This window comes from Pongo pygmaeus, chromosome 3 (genome assembly GCF_028885625.2).
Source record: "Pongo pygmaeus isolate AG05252 chromosome 3, NHGRI_mPonPyg2-v2.0_pri, whole genome shotgun sequence".
In the NCBI taxonomy this organism is placed as follows: domain Eukaryota; kingdom Metazoa; phylum Chordata; class Mammalia; order Primates; family Hominidae; genus Pongo; species Pongo pygmaeus.
Window position 1 is genome coordinate 109,390,371 of NC_072376.2, and position 10,086 is coordinate 109,400,456.

The window sequence follows — 10,086 nt, forward strand, 5'->3', positions numbered from 1 at the left end:
GAATACAACTTATAAGGGATGTGAAGGACCTCTTCAAGGACGACTAAAAACCACAGCTCAAGGAAATAAGAGAGGACACAAACAAATGGAAAAACATTCCATGCTCATGGATAGGAAGAATCAATACCGTAAAAATGGCCATACTGCCCAAAGTAATTTATAGATTCAATGCTATTCCCATCAAGCTGCCATTGACTTTCTTCACAGAATTACAAAAAACTACTTTAAATTACATATGTAACCAAAAAAGAGCCCATATAGCCAAGACAATCCTAAGCAAAAAGAACAAAGCTGGAGGCATCTCACTACTTGACTTCAAACTACACTACAAGGCTACAGTAACCAAAACAGCTTGGTACTTGTACCAAAACAGATATATAGACCAATGGAACAGAATAGATGCCTCAGGAATAACACCACACTTCTACAACCATCTGTTGTTTGACAAATCTGACAAAAACAAGCAATGGGGAAAGAATTCCCTATTGAATAAAAGGTGTTGGGAAAACTGGCTAGCCATAGGCAGAAAACTGTAACTGGACCCCTTCCTTAATCCTTATACAAAAATTAACTCAAGATGGATTAAAGATTTAAATGTAAGACCTAAGGCCATAAAAGACCTGGAAGAAAATCTAAGCAATATCATTCAGGACATAGGCATGGGCAAAGACTTCATGATGAAAACACCAAAAGCAATGGCGACAAATGCCAAAATTGACAAATGAGATCTAATTAAACTAAAGAGCTTCTGCACAGCAAAAGAAACTACCATCAGAATGATCAGGCAACCTAGAGAATGGGAGAAAATTTCTGCAATCTATCCATCTGACCAAGGGCTAATATCCAGAAACTACAAGGAACTCAAATTTACAAGAAAAAAGCAACAACCCCATCAAAAAGTGCACAAAGGATATGAAGAGACACTTTTCAAAAGATGTTTATGTGGCCATCAAAGATATGAAAAAAAGCTCATCATCACTGGTCATTAGAAAAATGCCAATCAAAACTACAATGAGATACCATCTCACACCAGTTAGAATGGCAGTCATTAAAAAGTCAGGAAGCAACAGATGCTGGAGAGGAAGTGGAGAAATAGGAATGCTTTTACACTGTTGGTGGGAGTGTAAATTAGTTCAGCCATTGTGGAAGACAGTGTGACAATTCCTTAGGCATCCAGAACTAGAATACCATTTGACCCACCAATCCCATTACTTGGTATATACCCAAAGGATTATAAATCATTCTACTATAAAGACACATGCACAGATATGTTTATTGCAGCACTATTCAAGATAAAAAAGACCTGGAACCTACCCAAATGCCTGTCAATGATAGACTGAATAAAGAAAATGTGGCACATATACACCATGGAATACTATGCAGCCATAAAAAAGAATGAGTTCTTGTCCTTTGCAGGGACACGGATGAAGCTGGAAACCATCATTCTCAGCAAACTAACACAGAAACAGAAAACCAATTGCCGCATGTTCTCACTCATAAGTGGGAGTTCAACAATGAGAACATATGGGCACAGGGAGGGGAACATCACACACAAGGGCCTGTCAGGGGATAGATGGCAAGGGGAGGGATAGCATTAGGAGAAATACCTAATGTAGTTGACGGGTTGATGGGTGCAGCAAACCACCATGGCACATGTGTACCTGTATAACAAACCTGCACGTTCTGCACATGTATCCCAGAATTTAAGTACAATAAAAAAAAAGGGGAAAAAAAAGTACCCATTCTAGTACCCTGTCCAGAAAAATCTAAGGCAGCACGCAACACTTCTTGCCACAGACATATGCAAACCTTATAGCACTCTTTGAGGATTTGACATCAGACTCCTCCCCAGATGAATTCTGTCATCAGTCTTGATAATTTTAATACCCGCATAAATGATACTTTCAATAGCTTGTCCTTTCAGTTCACTGATTTTATCTCCCCAGATAATCTTGCTACCAGTTTCCCTCAGTCACACCTTCAGTTACTCTGGAGCTTTTTGTTACTCATCACTAAACCTTAATCATCATCTTACTTTGAGGCATTACTATCTTTTACCACCACCCCTGTCTTTCAGCTTACTATTTCTAGTTCACCAAACCCCAGAACTAGAGATTCCAGACATAGAAGGAGGTGGGGGAGAGAGAGAGAGAGAGAGAGAGAGACATTTGTTAGAGAAAATGGCTTATGCAATTGTGGAGGCTGCCTTATCAATTCCAAAGTGTGCAGGGCAGGTAGTCAGGAAAAGAAGATCATGCCCTCTACAGCTCCATAGGCATGAAGTTGTTACCTTCAGGCAGATATGTTCCCTTCTCTCAGAAAAGCCTCAACTTTGATTTAAAGGCTTTCTGACTCACTGACTGGCTCATCCAGAATAGTAATTCTTACATAAAGTCAACTGACTAGTGGCTTTAGTTACATCTGCACAATTTCTTCACAGGAACTTCTACATTACTGTTGCTTAAATATCTGGGGATCATAAACTAGCTAAATTGACATGTCACAAAGCCGTTACAGTCACTTATTTAGAAAAACCTTTCATTATCATCACGGCCATATTAAGACTCTACCAATCTTATTCTCTGTTATCCGTAACCCGCTTCATTTTTTTCTTTTTTTTTTTTTTGCATAGCATATAACACAAACTGACATCATGTATTTATTTGTTTTTTTCTATGTTTCCTCTAATAGCTTCAAAAATGAATGAGGGAATTTGTCTTATTCACCACTCTGGTCATTCAAGATTTTTTTAAAAAGTGAATGAATAAATGAACTAATGAAATTATCACCATAAATGGTAATATGTCAGAGAAGGAAGTCTTCGGGATGTGACATGATTCTCTGCTCAGCTGTGTTCTCACTGCTTGACAATAAGTATGGTTAAACTTTTTATTAAGAACTTGGTGAGAAGAGATTCTAAGGGTGTTGTCACCTACAATTCAAAGTGAGAAAGGAAAGACTGGTAATGATCTGTTTTATTTTAGTCTAACATGTTTTAAGGGGACTTTATTTTTAATGAATAATTATTTCACTCTGATCAGAACTGCTGACATTTGCTGACATTTGCTCTTTACAACACAAATCTCAGTTACACTTTTACTATAAAAATGCATCCCTCTTAGGTACAGAAATTAACAACATAGTTTTTGAATAAAAAGGAAAAAAGAAAAGAAGGGAAGGAGGAAGAAAGGAAAGAAGGAACCTAAAAATAACCCATGGTCAGCAAGGCACGGTGGCTCACACTTGTAATCACAGCACTTCGGGAGGCTGAGGCAGGCAGATCACGAGGTCAAGAGATCAAGACCATCCTGGCCAACATGGTGAAACCCCATCTCTACTAAAAATACAAAAATTATCTGGGCATGGTGGCACATGCCTGTAGTCCCAGCTACTCGGGAGGCTGAGGCAGGAGAATCTCTTGAACCCGGGAGACAGAGGTTGCAGTGAGATGAGATGGCGCCACTGCATTCCAGCCTGGTGACAGAGTGAGGCTCTGTCAAAAAAAAAAAAAAAAAAAACCATGGTCAATTTCAATTTCAATTTTTTTGTTTGTTTTTTCACTTTAGTTTCGATGAGAAGAATATAGTAAAGGAAACTGATATTTGTAATAATCGTGTTTTTATTTCATACAGGTGTTTAAAAAAAAATAACCCTGTTGTCAATACATTTTGCTAAATTCAGTTACCAGTGAAAGAAAATGGCCCATATGATTTGAAAAGGGAGAATTAATGGCTGGCCACATTGCTCAAGTCAACTGTTTTGTAGCGTATACTCATATTCTATTAAGTGACAAACACTAAGTAGGTGATGTGAGGAATACAAAAATATGACCCCTGTTGTTCTGTATCTCATTTATTACATGTGTAAACCTTCCCCTCATTTTTCTCTGACTAGATTAAGCACATTACCTTTGCCATACTTAAATTTGTTTTGCAGTTAATTTCAACTAAACAAATGAATAAGACCACAGACCTATTTAAAGTATTTACCTTTGCACAGGGGCTCTAACAAACTATTGCTGATATAGAAGATTAGGATGTATAAAAATCAAAACCCAAAGCAAAACAAACAAACCAACACTCACACAAATTCTCAGTCCCTTGGAGAGTGAAAAGCTGAGGGTATGCCAAAAATAAATACTGCACAAACCAATTCTCTGGTTGGATAATAGAGGATTACTCCCAGTGAGCAGCAAGTTGGGCCTTTTAAAAGACAGTCTCTTGCTCAGGGCACTCAGGGAACTCAAAGACCTTTTAGAAAATGAAGCTATGGTATATAATCTATGCCACACAGCCTAGAAATCAATATGCTTCTCCATCTCACTCACCAGGAGGATCTGGCAGATTGAGAATTGCTCCAGAAGAAAGCATATTAGGCAACAAATGGCTCCCCTTAATTATACCCGGTGTGGGGACTGGAGGATGATATGAAAAACTAATTTGAGACCATCAGTACACAAAGATCCTTAGCAGAGCAAAACTTAGGGTTCCAAAGAAATGACTCCAGAGGCCCAGCACCTTACATTAAATTCCTATTAACAGTGAATTTCAAAGCTTGCATGAGTGACTGCATAAAGCATCCTAATTGTTAGTTTCTGAATGGGTGGTTTTTGCAGTTTTTCCTTTGTTTGTTGCACACATTCAAGTAAACACATTTTCCTCTTAAGTCAAGTTTTTGTGATGCAAATTTGATATGACTTGATCATTTAATTTTTGGAGAACAATTATTAATTTACGTTATATAGAATGGAATCAAAACACCTATTCTCTGCTAGTGTTTATAAGAAAAGACTCTTATGCCAAAAAACAAATGTATTCAGACATTGGGTTTTTTGGATAGATTTATATTAACTTGTAATAATTAGAAATAAAATTGTCATTGAAACTTCCTGTGAATACTTGGCTAGCCCATGTATGAAAAGTGACATTTTTGTATCATTAAGAAAGTATCACTAAAAATTTTAACCCCTTTTTTATTTTATGTGGGATAAACCAGGATAAATACAGAATAATATGTAAAATATTTCTGGAAACATAAACATAAAATGTATATCAATTTGCTATAGAGGCTGTGATATTGTGACATATAGATATAGATAGATATAGATATAGATATAGATATAGATATAGATATAGATATAGATACTTGGTCTTCCCCCAGGTTTCCTGACACAGCTCCTAAAACCCTTGGAATCTCAGGAGTGTTAAGTGTCATTTGTATGCTAATGAGATGACAGGTGTCTGGCTGCCCCTGGGTGAATTCAGGATGTGGGTCATTTACAAGAAAGACCAAGGCAAAATTAGAGGTTTAGGGCTTTCAGGCCCACCCTCCAAACACCAGGAAGGGGAGAAAGACTAAAGGTTAAGTCGATCACCAATGGCCATTGATTTAATCAGTCATGCCTACATATGGCACTTCTATAAAAATCCAAAAGGATTGGATCCCAGGGGATTCTGGATAGCTAAACATGTGGAGGTTCCTGCAAGATAATGTTGCTGGAAAAGGAATGGAAGCCTCATGGCTCTTCCCTCATGCTTACCCTGCACATCTCTTCCATCTGACTATTCATCTGTATTCCTTTGCAGTATACTTTATAATAAATGGGTAAATATATGTAAAGTGTTTCTTTGAGTTCTGTCAGTGCTATAGCAAATTAATCAAACGCAAGAAATATGGAAAGCAAAATCCAAGCAGACTTCAGAGGAAAGGCTTTTTATAAACTACATACAGTCATATGTCACTTAACAATGGCAATATATTCTGAGAAATGCATTAAGTGATTTTATTATTACATGAACATCGTAGAGTGTACTTACACAAACCTAGCTGATATAACCATATGTTATAGCCTATTGTTCTTAGGTTATGAACCTTAACAGCATGTTACTGTAGTGAATACTATAAGCAGTTGTGATACAAGGTAAGTATTTATGTATCTAAAAATATTTAAACAGAAAAAAATACAGTAAAAATAGGATATTCTAAACTTATGGGACCACTCTCATATATGTGGTCCATTATTGACCAAAATATCATTATATAGGCATATGACTATAATATTGCTTTTATAAACTCATTTGGGTATCCTCAGTTTATTTTATAGAACCCTGTTCTTATCATTTACAGCATTCATCACAATGTATAATTATACATTTAGTTATTATCTTATTGATTTAGTATTTGTCTTTCCTTTGGTCTCTGACTCCTAGTAGACTGGACCATGTATGCATATATACCTTCTGGCAAAGAGAAGGAGCACCATAAAGATGTATTGGCTATATGACTGACTGACTGACTGAAGGAATGAATAGATGAATGAACAAAGGAACAGGTGAATGAATTCAGAAAAAAATTATTAACAATTATTTTACCTGACATTATCATCATATTTTTCCAATCAAAACTATTGCTTTTGTAGTGTTTTTTTGAATACCAAGTTAACCAATAAAACTTTGGTCACTTATAGTCACTCTATTGGATAAATTTATAAGGATTTGTAGCACCTATCAATTGCTGTCTACACCTAATCAACCTCAAGTCTATTTTACTGACTAAATAGAATTGATTGCCTTTTTTTATAATCACACAGCAAAGTTCCTATATATTCCATCAGTAGATACTACCCATACCACTTAACTCTGATTCCTGGCAGGTAATGCCCTAAATCACATTCACAATGATTTTGCTACCAAAACACTAGGGGTTTGTTCTAAGTCCCATTGCTTATTGCACAGAAAGCCAATCACTGAGACAAAAAGTCATGTCAGAGAAGAAGGATTAGGAGTTTAAATAGCAGGGAAGCACCATGTTTATGAAAACAGAAGTTAGGAAGGGGTGAGGAAGAAGCTTTGAAGCTTAAGAAGCCTTCAACAGAAAGCAGGTGGGCATTTAAGGCCATCATGATGGGTGAGGGGTTTGGCATGTTCTTGACCAGATGTGGTGATCTGATAAGCTTCAGTTTCACGATACTATTTTGGAGGCCTGATGGTTGGTGAATTAGGCCATTCTTGCATTCCTATAAGAAAAATTACCTGAGACTGGGTAGTTTAATAAGAAAAGATGTTTTATTGCCTCAGAGTTGTGCAGGCTGCACAGGAAGCATGGTGCTGGCATCTGCTTGGCTTCCAGGGAGGTCTAAGGGAGCATTTACTCATGGTGGAAGACAAAGTGGGAGCAGGCACGTTATATGGCAAGAGCAGGAGGCTGGGCAGTGGATAGAGGTGCCACACACATTTAAACAACCAGATCTCATGAGAACTCACTATCACAAGGACAGCACCAAGGGAGTGGCACTAAACCATTTAGGAGAAACCCATCCTCATGATCCAGTCACCTCCCACCGTGTTCTACCTCTAACACTGGGGATTACAATTCAACATGTGATTTAGAGGGAACAACATCCAAACAATATCAGTTGGTTTCCTGAGAAGGGAACTCAAATAAGGCAAATGTAATTTTCTACATTTTGAGACTGAGAGGGTCAATTTCTATATTTATTCAAAGTAATCCATAACATTAGCTGTATGGGACAATAGGGCTGGTTTCAATTTCAGCTCCTCAGTCCATATGACAAACAGTAACATAACAGTATTGGCCTCAGCATGGAAAAATTACTATTTTATACTGTCCTCAAAACTATGCAGGGGAATTGGTAGTGATGTTGAAAAAGAGTACAAAGTTGGTAGAAGTTTAAGAAAGTAAAAACTAGAAAGATGGTTTTATAAAAGCAAGTCCTTGGAATTATTGAAAGAATACTTCTCTTACGCTATTCAGTGACATTTTTCTCATTGTTACCAATTCCTCAACACCTCACTCATGATTTTTTAAATTTGAAAGTATCCTTTGTACCTTATTAATCTGTAGCCGCCTTAATGGAAAATGCTGGAATAGTGGTCAGGCCTCATGGGGAAGGGCAGATGATATATATTTAGGGCCTATACCCAGGGCAAATTGTTCAGTGTGAGGGACGTGGCATGCATGAGCAGCAAGTGGGCAGAGACAGTTAACAGGGAGAGGGAGTCAGCTTGCCATGGAGGGCTGTGTGCAGGAGACAAAGGGGAAGGTATTTCAGGTGCTTCTCAGAGGGGAAAGATTCAGGAAAACAGAGATATTCCTAAAGCTAACTTTAGAAAACTTTCTCTATGATTTATATGCACTCAACTTCAAGATGCTTAATAATATCTAAATTATTCTATGAGTTCTCCGAGTTCAGACTTTTCTCTCTTCATTTGTGACTCTGCAGAGTTTGGGCCCATGAAGGAGCTGGGAAGCTCTGTGGGACCCATACATGATTCTGTTCCTTGATATTTTATATAGAAGGCATTTTAAAATTGTTTTTTGACTCAACAAACTACTTGAAAGTAAAGAGTAGTAAGAATGCAGTCCTGGAAATAAAACAATAAGGTCTGTTTTTTTCCCTAAGAAAAATGGAGATATCAATGTGAGATGATTTATTTGTGGTTATATTTAGATTATTTCATAAAAGATTAACTCACAAAAGATATTTAGAGTATCTCACAAAAGAAAAAGGTTATATTTAGATCATCCCACAAGAGAATGCAATGCATTCCAAATTCTAATGTTTAGCAGGGAGATATTCAATAAATATATACAATAAAAGATGATTACTAAAAAATAGAATATATTATTTTATTCAAAACACAAAAGACTTATAAGAGCACAAAAATGGCAACTTTCTATTAACACCTGTTAATAGCAAAACTGAATTAAAGGAGTTGTGGCAAGATACCCCTTGCTGGGATGAAATTTAAATCTACATCATGTGGGTGACCCACACCCATGAACAGCAACTAGCCCTTCCCCACAATGATGCAGCAGCTGATGTAATAAAATTGAAAGTTTTGTGTGTGGGTTTGTATATGTATAAACATATATGCTTTTATATATACTTATATGTTTTCCTTAGCAGGATATATGTGTATGTGTATATATGTATGCATATGTGTTTCTATGTTATCCTATAAAATATACACACATATATATGTTTATCCCATAAAAACGTATATATTTATATAAACATATATATGTGTGTTTTTTTGTAGGATATACACATGTACTACATACACATAAAATAATGCATAATGAAGTTTTAGTTTAGTCTCAATAAACTTTCAATCTGAGACCATATACTTATATGTTTTCCTTAGCAGGATATATGTGTATGCGTGTATATATGTATGCATATGTGTTTCTATGTTATCCTATAAAATATACACACATATATATGTTTATCCCATAAAAACATATATATTTATATAAACATATAAGTGTGTGTTTTTTTGTAGGATATACACATGTACTACATACACATAAAATAATGCATAATGAAGTTTTAGTTTAGTCTCAATAAACTTTCAATCCGAGACCAAGTTTTACCTCTTTAAAACCTTGGGACTAGTTGCAAAATGCCCACAGTGATAGGAAAAGTTTTGTAAAATGAAAATTAACATGCACTGCTGCCCATACTCTTCACTTCCTCTAAACGTATGACGCAACAGAGATTGCTACATGAGAGTATTTAAATCAAAGAGGATAATGCACTGTCTCAATAAACAGAGATAACATTTCAGTTGAGTTTTGAGACTAAGCAGAAAGTTTTCAAAGAAAAACAGAGAAAGGGCATTACCTATTAGAAAAAAAAAAACACACAGAATTTCTTGGAGTCATCAACATAGCACGAAATTTTTGAGGACATGGGTTGCTTCTAACTCATTAATGGGCAGTCAAGCAAATAAATGTTGCTTATCTTCTGTATTTCAAGATTGTTTTTAAAATCGTTAGTAAACACTGAGCCAAAGGCTAAGTATTCCTGAATTATAAGGCAATGTTTCCCTGCATAAGGAATAATTTAGTGGTGAAGATGAAAACATATAAAAAGACTTTTAGCAATTTGAAATAGCATTTAAAATTACATGTTCTGAGATGTTAGAGAAAGAGACACGATGGTGGCAAGAGAAGAAATCTCAGGATGGGGTAGAATTTAAGCAAGTGATAAAGAGCATGGAAAGGCATTGTCAGTGAAGGATGCCCAGCAGGGCTACCATGTTGTAAAGTTCTAGAACACAA